The sequence below is a fragment of the Pinus tabuliformis genome, chromosome 3_2 (assembly GCF_031772625.1).
Source record: "Pinus tabuliformis cultivar Carrire ecotype Pingquan chromosome 3_2, CPIR1, whole genome shotgun sequence".
Classification (NCBI taxonomy): domain Eukaryota; kingdom Viridiplantae; phylum Streptophyta; class Pinopsida; order Pinales; family Pinaceae; genus Pinus; species Pinus tabuliformis.
In genome coordinates, this window is record NC_142302.1 from 465,868,918 (window position 1) to 465,883,116 (window position 14,199).

Sequence of the window (14,199 nt, forward strand, 5' to 3'; positions counted from 1 at the left end):
GTAATAACTCCACTAGTGAGCAAGTAAGCTCTTCCACTAGGTGGGGGCAGTGGGCCATCGCCTTACAAGCTCTGAGGTACGCCCTCACTTGCATATACCCCTTGATTTTCATCCTCCTCTGGTTCACTATCTGAAAACACCTCTATGTAGTGGGCCTTGCCCTTGGTACACTGATGCCCTGGTGCCCATGGCTCCTAACAAGTAAAGCATAATTTCCTCTGCCGAAGGTCCCTCCTAGTCTCATAATCTAGTTGTCCATGCCCCTAAACATCTCTCTATGGTGGGGGCCTAGTGTCATGACCCCTTTGTGGGAAAGGAACTCATGGTGGAAATGGTGCCCTAGTCTTGGGAATTGTTTCCTGCAAATCTCTTGTGTGATTCACTACCTCCTGTAAAGTAGTGGGCTTGTTTTCCCTCACTAGCCCATGTAAGGGCTCAACCAAACCCTCCACAAAAGTGTAGACCCTCCTAGCATTTGAAAAGTTTGGCACCATCATTGACACCCTCAAGAACTATGACATGTAGTTCTTGGGGCTACCTCTCTGCTTGAGCTGGGTCGGATCTCTGAAATGTGTGTTCGGATCTCTCTTGTCAAAATGTTGCACAACCCTCCGTGTGAATTCCTCATAGGAAGTCATGCTACCATGCCCTAGCATGGTCAACCCATGGAACCACCAATCATGTGCCTCCCCCTCCAAGTGTAAGGTATCCATTTTGATGGCCTCCACCTCAGTCATTCGTCTATGCTAAAAGTACATGTCTATATTCTCAACCCATGCCCTAGTCGTGCACTTGGATGACCCATCGAATGTGGGGAGATACATCCTCCCAATGGTACATTGCAACTCTGAATTTTGTGTGCTTAAGCCTCTTGTGCCCTTTCCCCTATCATTTTTGTTAAGCTGGCAGAAATCCAAGAAGGAAAGTGCAGCTTAAAATTCATCCCCCATCAACTACCACTCTTGGAAATACTCACCCATAGGCATCTCATCCTACCTAGCCTGCTCATTGACTCCTGAAGGAAAAAACATGGGAAATATGGTCCTAGTTGGCCCACTCTAAGCATGTGGGTGAGTCAAAGGGGAATGATGGTCATACTAGTGGGAAGCCCCTGAATTCTCCCCAAACACAAAATCCCGGTGAATGCTTTTGTCCCGATTATGTTGCTTAATTTCTTCCAACATTTATTTCTACCCCTTTGTGAGGTCACCCAAATCCTTCAAGAGGCTATCGAATGTGGCCTCCTCTTTTCTCTTCGGTTCCGCCATGTTTACTTCATCTAACTCCTATTCTGGAGCCTCAGTATCATTTCTAATCTCCAATTCCCTCTCCTAGCTCTAATATTTATGCCCCTTGTAAGTAATGTTTTGCTTCTCTTCTGTGGTCGTAGAATATTTTTCTCCACAACTGAGCCAAGAACAGTGATATGATACCATTGTAATATTATAATTATAGAAATATTGTGAAATATCAAAACATGAACTAATTACAATAAATAAATAAACATGCAATTTGAAAAGTCCACAAGATCAACAAATTTAGAACATTGTTGTGCAAAAATAATAGAATTGAGCCATTTTATTGAATATCCAATGACAATATGAGTACAAAATATAGTGGAATGAGTGCACCCGATCTTTCTAAGGCAAGCATGCAAAACCCAGGTGAGAATGAAGGAACTCCACACTGAAATAGGCTCACTATTTGCACACTCTGCCCAGAAATTTATTATTGTTGCTGCTGGGGGAAAGCTGATATTTGAGGCCTAAAATATACTCCAAAAAATCTGCAAAATTAGGAAAATTCTCTCCAAGCCCGTACCAACAAAACCCAGAAATATTTTGGGCTAATTCCAATCTCTCGAAATTACCCAAAAATCAAGTGAAGCCACCCACTGCCCAGCTTTGTGTCATACCCGAAAATCTATAGCTGCATCCACCCAGAATACTCCACCAAAATAACAAAAACCCACTAATAAATAGTGCTAGAATGATAGAGTGAGAATTCCATCTATTTCTGGAAAGCTACAACAACTGCTTCAACCAAAATTGTCTAGTAAAACCTTTGTGCATGCTCTAAGGAAGAATAATTTGGCCCACCTGATGCAGAGATGAAATAACTCACAAAATTTAGGAAAATAATGTTCAATCATCTCCAAGTTTCTCTCCTAGGGTGACACTCTAGGCTCACCGAAAGAGATTTGGGATTTTCCGCTTGGAAATCCTTGTGCTAAATAGCACTGGTTGACTTTTCTCAACAGCTCAACACCTTCCAATTCAGAAATGAAATGCAAGACTAGAATGATCAAAATGAGTCTCTAGTTTTTCTTTTATTGTTACTTTCCCTTCCTCATGCCATGGTTTGATTTTTTTCACACTATGATTGGATACCATGGTTTGAATCTTACCATGGTTTGCTTTCCATCCTTGGTAATCTCCACAACTTATCCTCACTTTAATTTTTTTACCTTTTCTCCAAAATTTATTTAATATCTCCACAACTTATTTATCCTAACTTTATTTATCTAAATATATATATTAATCACAAAATTTTCAAAATTGGTAATTTCCATATCAATTTTTTTTAATTGGGGACATGATAGAAGTTATAAAGGAAGCATCACGAGTTGTTAAAATGGAAGTAGAATGTGTCTCTGAAATGGAAGTAAAATTTGACATTGAATTGGAGGCCATACTTGGATCTATTGTCGGTTCTAAATAGGAAGAAAAAATGGTTCCTTAACAGGAAGAAAAATTGGAGGCTAATTAAGAAGCAAATCCCAACACTAAAAGGAAGCAAACCCATGTGCTAAATAGGAAGCAAACCTTGAAAATAAAAGGAAGCAAACCATGAGGCTAACAAGGAAGAAATTGTGGAAGAAAAAAAGGAAACAACAATGGAAGCCAAACTTGAAGCATACCATAAGCAATCTTGGAAGCAAAAATTGGCGTTATCTAAGAAGAAAAAAAATAAGTTATTTAGTTAGAAAACAAAGAAGTAATAGTGGAAGCAATACTAGCAGCCAAGCTTGGCATTATCTGAGAAGTAAAAACAAAATTAATTCAATTAGCAAACAAAGAAGTAATAATGGAAGCAATATTAGAAGCCAACCTTGGGGTTCCCTAACAAGCAAACAAAGAAGCCATTCAGGTAGCAAACCAAGAATTAATAGTGGAAGCAATATTAGAAGCAACAAAAGACAATATAATGGAAGCCATATTAGAAGCTAAAGGTGATGCCATATTGGAAGCAAAGCTAGAAGAAACAAGAGATGCCATATTGGAAGCAAAACTTGAAGCAACAAACAACGTTATAATGGGATCATAACTTGGAGTGAATTAGGAAGCCAAAAAAGAAGTTACTTTCATGCCATACCAGAAGCAAAACGGGAAGCACAATTGGGAGCAAAACTAGAAGTACAAATGGACGCAACAATGGAAGAAACAACTCTTGACACTAAATTTGGTTTTATTTCTGGTGTTATTTTTGGCGCTAAAGTGAAGATGCATTGTAGCATTGGGTTTTTTTATACCATTTGAACCCAATTCGTAGGGTCGAAAATACTTATTTTTGGTGCTATTTTTTATGCTAATGGCCTATTTTGTTATAGTGTTAGGTATATCATAGATTATTTGATTTCGTTCTGATTTTTGTATGTTTCAATCAATTTTTTTAAGGATGCAACTGAGCTAACCTACAATTCAATGTAAGGTTTTGGTAAGCATTGAGACGTGGTTGGTGCGGAATGAGATGGTTCATCTAGGTTGGTGGCATAATCAAGACAATTTCTTGTTTTAGATCTTTCTATGGCAGAGGATTCTTCACTAGAAAGACTAGCTTCATCAAGCATATTGATTGCTTTAGTGTTGGGAATCATAAAGCGATTGAGAAGGGTGCATAAGTTTATAGGAGATAGAAGGCAAAAGGAGGTGTGAACAGTGAGGTCTTTAGGGAAATTTCGAAATGTGAAATTTTCAACTATTGCAGCAACTGGAAATTATTCTTCCAATTGTAAATTAATTAGCAATTTATTTGCTATGATAAACAAAGAATAATTCACAATTGAAATTTTCACCAAAATCAATACTATGGAATTTAAATTGGAAACTTGGATTATATTGGCACACACAGAGAAAAATATAACACCGTTATTTTTGGACAAAATTCCCCAGAAAATCCCAATGTGGGAAAACCAGTGTACCAACAGAGGGTTTTATTATTAAGAAGCAGTGAGAAATTATGATTACAATAAATGTCACCAAAATCACTAATCTACCTAAGAGAAATACTGGCAAAAATATACTGAGGGATCTTACCCTCTCTCCGAGCAATCTTGGCACTATCTAACCTGTAAAAATTTATTCGTCCAAACTTACCTACACAGGCTTTGTGTCACCCTTGCGCAACCTGCCAAATTCTCTGCCTAGATTAGCTACCAATATAGCAATCTTATCTGCTGCTAACTGGGAAAATGCTTCTCCACCTTCTGGAAAATCTTCTAGGCCTCTCGAACTGAAGGCATCCTCCCCTTTAGCTGAATCGAACTACTCACTTGAGGCTCTATGCTAACTTTGCACAACCTCCTCTTTCTGACTCTCTAGAACTGGAAAACTTCCTCCAGACTCACTATATTTATCCATCTATGTCTCTGTGTCCACTCTTTGGCTCGAACTCTTCAAGGAGAATGTTGTTGCTCTCTAGAAAAGTTGAACTACCCAAGGAAATCAATCTCTAGTGTATTCCTCCATTCACCCATCGACTTCTTCTTATAATCTACAATTGTGAATCCAATGGAAAATAGTAAAACTTAATCAATGCCTGAGATTATTTCCTAATTGATCCATGCGATTTTCTAGAAAAATATCACTTTCCTCACTTAATTGTTGTTAATTAATCATTCTCCTTGAGTTAGAATTAGGAAAAATTTAATTACTAATTAATTAACTTAATTAAGGCATTTCTAGGTGGATTTTCCTGAAACCTTTTTTGTGTTCTAGATTCTTAGTGCTTCTTAGCCTCTCTGACAACTGTCGAGACTAGAACACCATCTGATGCTACAAAAACTAACACTCCCTCTTAGCGAGGATGGTGTTTTGGTGCTAAACTGCTACAACACCCTATATCTAAATCATCATCCCATAAGCGCTATTGATGTATGACAGGAAACTCTATTGGAAATGAGTGTGCTTCTCCCCCATTCATAGTGTTTCTCCCTCAATCACCGCATTTTTCCCTTAGTCATTGCGTTGTTCCCTCATTCATTGCCTATCAACCACTACGCTAACTCTTATTCATCTTCCACTAGTTGTAGCTAAACCATGTTGTTGCATCTGTGTTGTTACTGAACCTGCATTGTACCTTTTGTACAAAAGCCAACTCTGCATCTGCACTACAACTCTACTCCCTCTCAACTATTGTTGATGCTACTGCAACTATTGCTACTAAGAAGCATCCAAAATACTGAATCAATTGTGTCTTGTGCTGCATCTATCTCCTAAGTCCTAACTGCTACTATCCCCTGCACTATCTACTAAGGAACGTTGTTGTTGACTCTATTACTGACCCTCCTGCTCTGGTATCAACATTGCTTTGTGCTCCTAGACATTTGATTGCTATGAGTATGCCACTATCATTCCAGAATGGACCGCACCAACCGAAATTGATCCTCCTGCTAATTAATACTATGGGCCCCTATAGCAAGGTAATGATCCATGAGGAAACACCATCAAGTGCATTCCTCAAGGGACCCTACCCAAATATACACAACTCTAGGACTATAGCTCCATATCACCCCATATCACTCCTGGAAGTAAAGCTGCAAACATGGAAAAATATTCCTCCAACTTGGTGGAAAACCTTTCCATCTCTGTGGATGATGTCACTTGGTCCTGCTTCTCCTACTTGTCCTTCTTCCTTTGAGGACATTGAGTGTTGTAGTGGCCAAACTTGCCACACCTGAAGCACTTGACCTTAGATATGTCGTTATTTTACTTCTTCTCCCCCTACAAACCTTGTAACTGACTAGGACCCCTTGATGCAAGGGTCACATTATCTTCGTCCTTCTCACCTTTCAATACCTTATTGTTTCTTCCACTAATGGAGGTATTCACTAGTGCACGCCTCATCTCCTCCTACTATAAATATGACAACATCTTATCCCACCTAGGTAGAGTATCTCATCCCAAGATGCCTTGGACAGGGATCTGCCAATCCTCTGAGACATTTTTCAATGCCAAATGTACAATCTTTGTATTTTGAGGTGCTTCCCCAACAACAGTAAGTAGATCCTAAATTTCTTGAATTCTAGTGAGAAAAGGATCAATTCCTTCACCCTTATACATCCTAATGTTCCTCAACTTCTCTTTCAAGAAAATCTTCTACTTCTTGTAAGGATTCGGGTATAGTTGTGTGAGGACATCCCACATCTCCTTGGCCATATTCTTGGCTGATATATTCGAGACTATATGGTCCCGGACTCCATCCAGGATCATCCACTTCATCTTGGCTATCTCCTTCTTGAATTCCTTCAGCTAACCTGCATCAGTATGTTCTTACACAATGTTATCTGCATAGGTCTTCATTCCAAATTCATCTAGCAGGAATATTATCCTAGCTTTCCAGATGATGCAGTTGGAGGCTTCCTCCAACCTATCTTCATCTCTAATCCCAGTTGTGGCCATCTCTGCGAAAACCAGAAACTAAGATGGAAATCTCCCTATTTCTCATGCTCGGTTGTTTATTCTGCTATTCACATTTCCTTCTGGAGTGAGAAAATTTTCTTGTAGCTACTTCCATCTACAATTGGAAACAATGTAAACTTTGAAACAGGAACTGATACTGTTACCCGTTTCGTAGAGATAGCAAAAAAATGACCTGATTTTGAAAAGGGGTGATGCAGAACACATGTTTTTTTTAGAGCATATTTTTTTCATTACATTTTAGAATGGTAGTGATTTTCATGCTGATTTTAAAAAGTGAGTATTCTGCATCACACCCTTTTTTTAAAAGACCTATTTTTTGACTTTAAATTTTCTAGTGTATGAAATGTAAATAATTATTTTCTAAATTTGATAGTTTTTGAAATGGTTGTTTTCTTCATATTTTCTTGTTTTCTATTTTAATTTTAATTTTTTTTGTAGTGGGGTTTTTATTGTTTTGCATTTTTAAATTAGAAAGTCGATAGTTTGAATTTTAGATAATCTACATATTTATACATCCTTAATTAATTTTTCAATCCACATGAAATAATTGTTTCTAAAAAACAATATTTTTTAACAATGGACATAAAAATAACCATTTTTAACATAAAAATAACAAAAAAACTACACGTTTTGATAATTTTTTGCTAGAATTAACATGTCAAAATCACAATTTTTATACAAAAATTTTAACTAAAAATGGTCAAATAATAGTTTTTTTAATGAATTTCATGTCAAAAAAATAACAATAATCACTTTTTTTTCAAAAAATAATAATTAACTTAAAAATCAATGCGAAAATCACAAATTACAAATATTGAACACATAACAACTTTAATTGATTGATTATTCTTTTCATAAAATGTCAGAGTCAAAACATTGCAAAACTTGATTTCCAAGAATAACTTAAATTTAATCAACAATGTCACGTAATCCAAACTCTTCGTCCTCTAGAGTTTCATCATTGTCTTCTTCCATAATATTTTCTGCTTCATTTTGCGCATTTTCCTCTTCTAATGGGTCTTTGATGTCTACGAATCTCCCAATGTATGTCTTTCCAAACATACCATGTAATGGTGGTTGGGGTTCCTTTGCCTTTTTTGCCACACGTGATTCACTAAAGTCCCCTTTCTTCAACCCAATTTCTTGCATTGCATCTAGAAGAAATTGAAGAGCATTAATTCTTTGCTGAATGAAATTGCATTGTAATGGATCTTTCTCAATTGCAATGCAATTTCTTCCTTTTTGAAGGCAGCATGCTAGTGTTGTACCTAATTATCAAGCACAAAAAAAATAATGAAGTAAATTAGTACAGTGACATATTAATTAAAAAAAGAACATATTGAAATTCAATTCCATATAGCAAAACCTACCTGAGCCAGAAAATAAATCCAGAACCCAATCTCCTTCATTTGAACATATGTCTATAAGATAGTTAATCAATAATTGTGGTTTTTGATAAATGTTAACTATCTCTCCTTTCGTTTCTTTGTCTTCATATGTTAGTTTTCTTACAACAGCATCATAAGTCAATATTTGGCTATGACTCTTTCCATCCACCCGATTAAAAATCATAGACATATGGCTATCATCTTTTGCCCAACTATCAATATGAATAAACTCACAATCATTTATAAATTGTTGATCTTCATTGTTAAGAAGATTTGACTTTTGCCTGTAACATGAAATAGTAATAGTTCAGTTAACTTGTATATAAATGAATTTTTCAACATTAATCAAATATACCTATTAAACGTCTTACCATGTAAGCTGCATCCTTGAATTTGTTTTCCCCTTGAAGCTTGACAATATCATTGCCAATTGTGTGTCTGAATGAAATGTCACAAATCTCCATAATGGTGATGACGTCACTTCTACAAATCCCGCAACCACTTTATTAAAAGCTTGATAAGTATAAGGGTCACTATCATAGTAAATGTTTGGAATATTGAAACCATGGGGAATATCTGCAATAACTAGGGCATAATCCCTTTTTGGTATGAGTTTAGCAATGTCTTCACAATCGCCTTGTATTACTTGATATCGAGTAGTGTCTAGCCCATTCCAAATGAAATGATTAAGAGTTGGATCAAGTTCAACATTCTTAATACGTTGCTTCCTCAGTCTTTCAATCTTTATTTTTTCAATAAAAGTCTTGAAACTGTCTGGTGCTCCATTATCTTCCTTCCTCATCTTTTATCAAATAAACAAATATATGTGTAAGTTTTAAATTAAAAATAGTACACAGATGAATAAAACTGAATGTATAAATCAAGATACCTTTTTAAATGCAAGATAAAAATCTTTTAATGTTGATGTAGAACTTGAATCTGGATAGTTGCGTACAACATCATCCCAACTATCTTCATTCAACAATCTAACCATTTGTTCCTAAATTTTCATGTAAACTTTGTGACTGCATAGATAAAGTAACAAAAAGTTAATATAATGATATGTATAACAAATACTACCAAGAACAACATGTTTTATTTAAAAGAAAACTATAATCCTAGAAATAAATAAAAATAATTCAGCAAACTTACTTTTGAAATTCTTCAGCCATTTCTTCCAATGATAATTCCCCTGACCTCACACGAGATAATATTGTTTTGACAATTTTTTCATCTTTCACTCCTTGCATCACCCTCCAAGGCGTGATGGTCATATCGTCTGGAAGTTGCTTCAGTTCAGGAGCTGATTTACTGTTGCTACATATCAATGGCTTAGATTTTTTGACCCTCTGGTTTTTAATGCCAATGTCTTCCCACATGCTAAAAATCTCATCAATCAACTTCCAAACATCTCCAGTTCTAAATGCCAATTGGAAAATGTTATCAACACCTCTGAATAAATCACTATGTCTGTTGTCTTTTCCACCTTTTGAATTGGTTTTCTCTTCAATTTGATAGCCTATTTCCATACAACATTCCTTTCGGAAATCTGCAGTAACATGTATCCTATCCCCACCACATTTTTCTTGAAATTCACTATGAATAAATCTAACCCTTTGGATGAAAGTCATAGACATCCTATATTCATTATCTGAATTATGGTCCCATGCTACTAACTTTGCTTCTGTTTCATTTAAACCAACATAAATGATACATTTCATTGTTTCAAAACGTGGGTTATTAGGATATTCCTCCATCAATTGTCTTTGAGCTTCTACAGAATGGTTCCCCCCAAGCACATAATAATTGTATTCAAAACATTTTGACTTATCAAATGCTTCTTTGTTGGGAACTTGAAGTGGATCAACAAGAAGCACATAACTAACCACATGAGCATATGGATTGTACCTCATCAATGTCTTCAAGTTGTGAACATGCAGATGATGTGGCTTTCTGACTTGATATTGGCATTGTCCTTCACTTGCCTTATAGGTTTGTCTGACATTTAGCTGAAATGTACGACCACCATCAATTAAGTTTTTTTTTGTCAAGTTCTGTCGAATGGCATTTTGTTTTGTTTTGATAATGCCATCATCTAAATCAGCTCCTGGTGTAATGATTTCTCTGCTTTCTTTTGAAGTTTCACTAGGTTCTTGACTGCTGGTAATGACTACTTCAAGATCTTCAACTCTACTTTTCTTCATCATAACATTCTCAACAGATTTATTCTTGGGCATTGTTACTTTTGGTCTTTTACGACTTTTCTCAGTTCCAATGTCATCTTCAGTAATGGCAACATATGCTTCACTGTCAATTTCAACTTCATCATCCTCAGAAGTAACTTGTTTACCCTTGCTAGATTTATCCACCAGAGACCTTTTTTTCTTATTCTTTGGATGTAGTTTTGTAGCATCATCAATTACTACATTTTCCATGTTTTCCATATCTTCTTCTGACACTGAGTAAAAATGGCTGACAATTTTCATGATATCATGCTCTATGAAATGAATGCCTCCCAACCTAATTGAACAACTTTCAACAAAATTCTGCCAAACAAAATATCATATGTCAATAAAAAAAAAATTAAAAAAATATAGCGAGACACTTTCAAGAACACAAAATAAAAATACAAATAACAATACTTACGATGTTTTGTGTCATCTCGTTTACGATTTGTTTACACAACTTTGTAGATACCTCTCTCGTGTCATATAATGAATATGATAGTCGGTATTTAATCCTTTCATGTGACTTGGGAGCTTTTGTAAGTACGTAAACAACTTCAGTGTTCGGTACCGAACACATATCTATGACTCTTCCCATCACCTCCAAATTTTCATTATTATGGGGTATATCAATATATAGATATATATTCACATTTGTGCTCTCTCTTTCTTTCACATACCAGGCCCTTGATGAAAATTTCAGCTCTTTTGAAGTTTTCCAGTCTGAAATTATCTTCTTATCACTTAAGGCACTTGAATGATTTGTAGCCATGAGCTCAGGTGGAGTTCGTTCACCAATGTTTTTCGAAGATGCACCTCTAAGAGTCTTTGGTCCAGAAAGATTCACAGAAATTTTCCTTGATGCCATTTTCCTAAAAAATAAAAACACATAAATTAGTAAATAAAAAAAAGCATATCAACTTAAATTAACAACGAAAATATACCATAAATTTGTTATTTGTATAATCAAAATGGCCCAGCCACCTCTAACGGGTGGGCGGGCGAGTCGATGGGTGGGCGGGAGCTCGGGTCAGGGACGACGAAGCTAAGTGGACTGTTGGGCAAGTGAAGGCGAGCCCCCTACCCCCTACCCATGTGCCCCCCACAACCCCCTACCCAACCGACCTGTCCCCCTACCCAGCCTCCCCCCCACGGCCCCCCTAACTCCCCCCCCCCCCCCCCCCCCCACCTAACTCCTCTACACACCCCCCCTAACTCCCCTACCCCGGCGCCCCCCCCAACTCCCCTACCCCCCCCGACACCCCCACCCAACTCCCCTACCCCCCCCCCCCTAACTCCCCCCCCCCGGCCGCCCCACCTAACTCCCCTACACACCCCCCCTAACTCCCCTACCCCACAGCCCCCCACCCCTAACCCCCCCGCCGGCCCACGGCCCTCGACCCCTACCCCCCCCAACTCCCCTAACCCCCCCGCCGGCCCACGGCCCTCGACCCCTACCCCCCCCTAACACCTACCCCGTGCCCCCCCCCCCCAACCCCGTGCCCCCCGCCCTAACCCCCCTCCCCTCCCCTCCCCCCCCCTCCCCCCGGCCCACGGCCCCCCCTCCCCACCCCCCAACCCCCCCGCCGCTCCCCATCTCCCCCGCCGCTCCCCAACTACCACCGCCCATGCGGCCCTCCGCCCCGCCCGATCAGCAGGCCATCGATTCCCGGAATCGACCGCCCGCCGGTCGAGCAGGGCGGAGGGCCGCGCGGGTGGCGCGGCCGAGGAATCGACCGCCCGCCGTCGGGCGGGGCGGAGGGCCGCATGGGCGGTGGTAGATGGGGAGCGGCGGGGAGGGGGCGGGGGGGCCGGGGGTGGGGAGGGGGGGTCATGGGCCGGGAGGGGAGGGGGTAGTGGGGTTGGGGGGGGGGGGCACGGGGGTAGGGTGGGGGGGGGGGGGGGGGGCGGCCACTGGGGTAAGGGTTAGGGGGTGAGCGGGGGAGGGGGAAGGGTGGGGGCGGGCACGGGTTAGGGGGTGAGGGGGGGGGAAGGGTGGGGGCGGGCACGGGGTAGGGGGGTTTGGGGGGGGGGGGGGGGGGGGGCGCACGGGGGTAGGGGTAGGGGGTAGCGGGGGCATGAGGGTAGGGGTTAGGGGGTGAGGGGGGGGGGAAGGGTGGGGGGTAGGGGTTGGGTGGGGGGGCGGGGCCATGGGGGTGGGGGGGGGGGGCCATGGGGGTAGGGGGGGGAGGGGGGGGGGGGGGGGGAGGGGTAGGGGTGTTCGGTGCGGGCGGGCCCGGGGGTAGGGGTGTTGGGGGTAAGGTGGGGGGGGGGGGGGGGGGCGGGGGGACCCACGGGGGGTGGGGGGGCCGTGGGCCGGAGGGGGGTTAGGGGGGATGGGGGGGTAGGGTGATGGACCCACGGGGCGGGGGGAAGGGCTGTTAGGGGGGCATGGGCCAGGGATTGGGTTGGGCGGGGGGCGTGGGAGTTAGGGGGTGGGGGAGGTGAGAGAGGGGAGTTGAGGAGGGGGGGTGCATGGGTTGGGTAGGAAGGTGAAGAGGGCATGGGTGAGGGGGAGAGTTCGGTAATGGGTTGGGGGGAGGCTGAGAGGTGAGGGGGGAGGGCGCATGGGTTGAGGGAGGGTGGCGTGGGACATGGGGGGCACGATGACGGCCTACCCACAGTTATTGGGCAATTGAGTTTGATCGGGCCCACCATGCTCAAAAAAATTATTAATTTAAAAAAAAAAATTCTTCTTCATTAAATTAATTTAATATGAAAACTTTGAAGGAAAAAAATTGAACTTACCTATATGTTGTTGATAACAATACAGCTGCTCCACAAATTCACGAGTCTTTCAACGAACCTCAGAAAACCTGGATGTGACGTGAGTAATAGTGATAATGAAATTTAATATATAAGTGAAATTACGAAGATGTTTTTCCGTACGATTAATGTGGGATAATTTGTTTTAAAATATTATAGAGTGAATATTGTAGAATTGTTTTACAGCGGATTGAATGTGGGATTAATTTTTTTAGAATATATTATAAAAATTTAAAAAAAATTCAGTTGTTAGTAAATATTATATACTTTAACTATTACAATAATTAATGTACAAGTTATAGTTTACAATTTTAATTTTAGTGATTTATTTCATAAAAAAATTTAGTTTGCATTTTTCAATAAATTGTAGAATAAATTAATGAAGGTAAATAAATCTAACAAACTTTTGGAGGGAAATTATTTCGCGAAAATTTTTGGAGGGAAATATTTTCGCGAAACTTTTTGGAGGGAATATTTCATTCTTTAAGCTATATAATATCCTTAGGAGACTCCATTTGTATCATTCAACATCTCCTATTTGAAAGGGATGGATTGTTCTGATAGTGAAGTTTCGATTTATACACCATCAACATCTTCATCGCGTAACAATTCTATTCATATTGATGAATATAGCGGGAATTCTTCCACTATGAATAGAAAGTCAATTCTTCCACTTAGTCCCCATTCTAAAGACTATGAGAGCAGCACTGATGAAAGAGGGGATGGAGAATTTCAAATTAATAAAGAGTCACAGATTCCACTTAGTCCTAATTCTAAGGACTATGAAAGCAGCGGTGATGAAGAGCATGATGGTGAAGTTCAAATGAATGGAGTGTCACGATGTCCACTTAGTCCTAATTCTGAGGACTATGAGAGTAGCAGTTTTGAAGAGCATGATGGTGAAGTTCAAAAGAATGGAGTGTCACGGTGTCCACTTAGTCCTAATTCTGAGGACTATGAGAGCAGCAGTTTTGAAGTGCATGATGGCGAATTTTAAAAGAATGGAGTGTCACGGTGTCCACTTAGTCCTAATTCTGAGGACTATGAGAGCAGCAGTGATGAAGAGTGTGGTGATGAATTTCAAAAAAATGGAGTGTCAAAGTGTCCACTTAGTCCTAA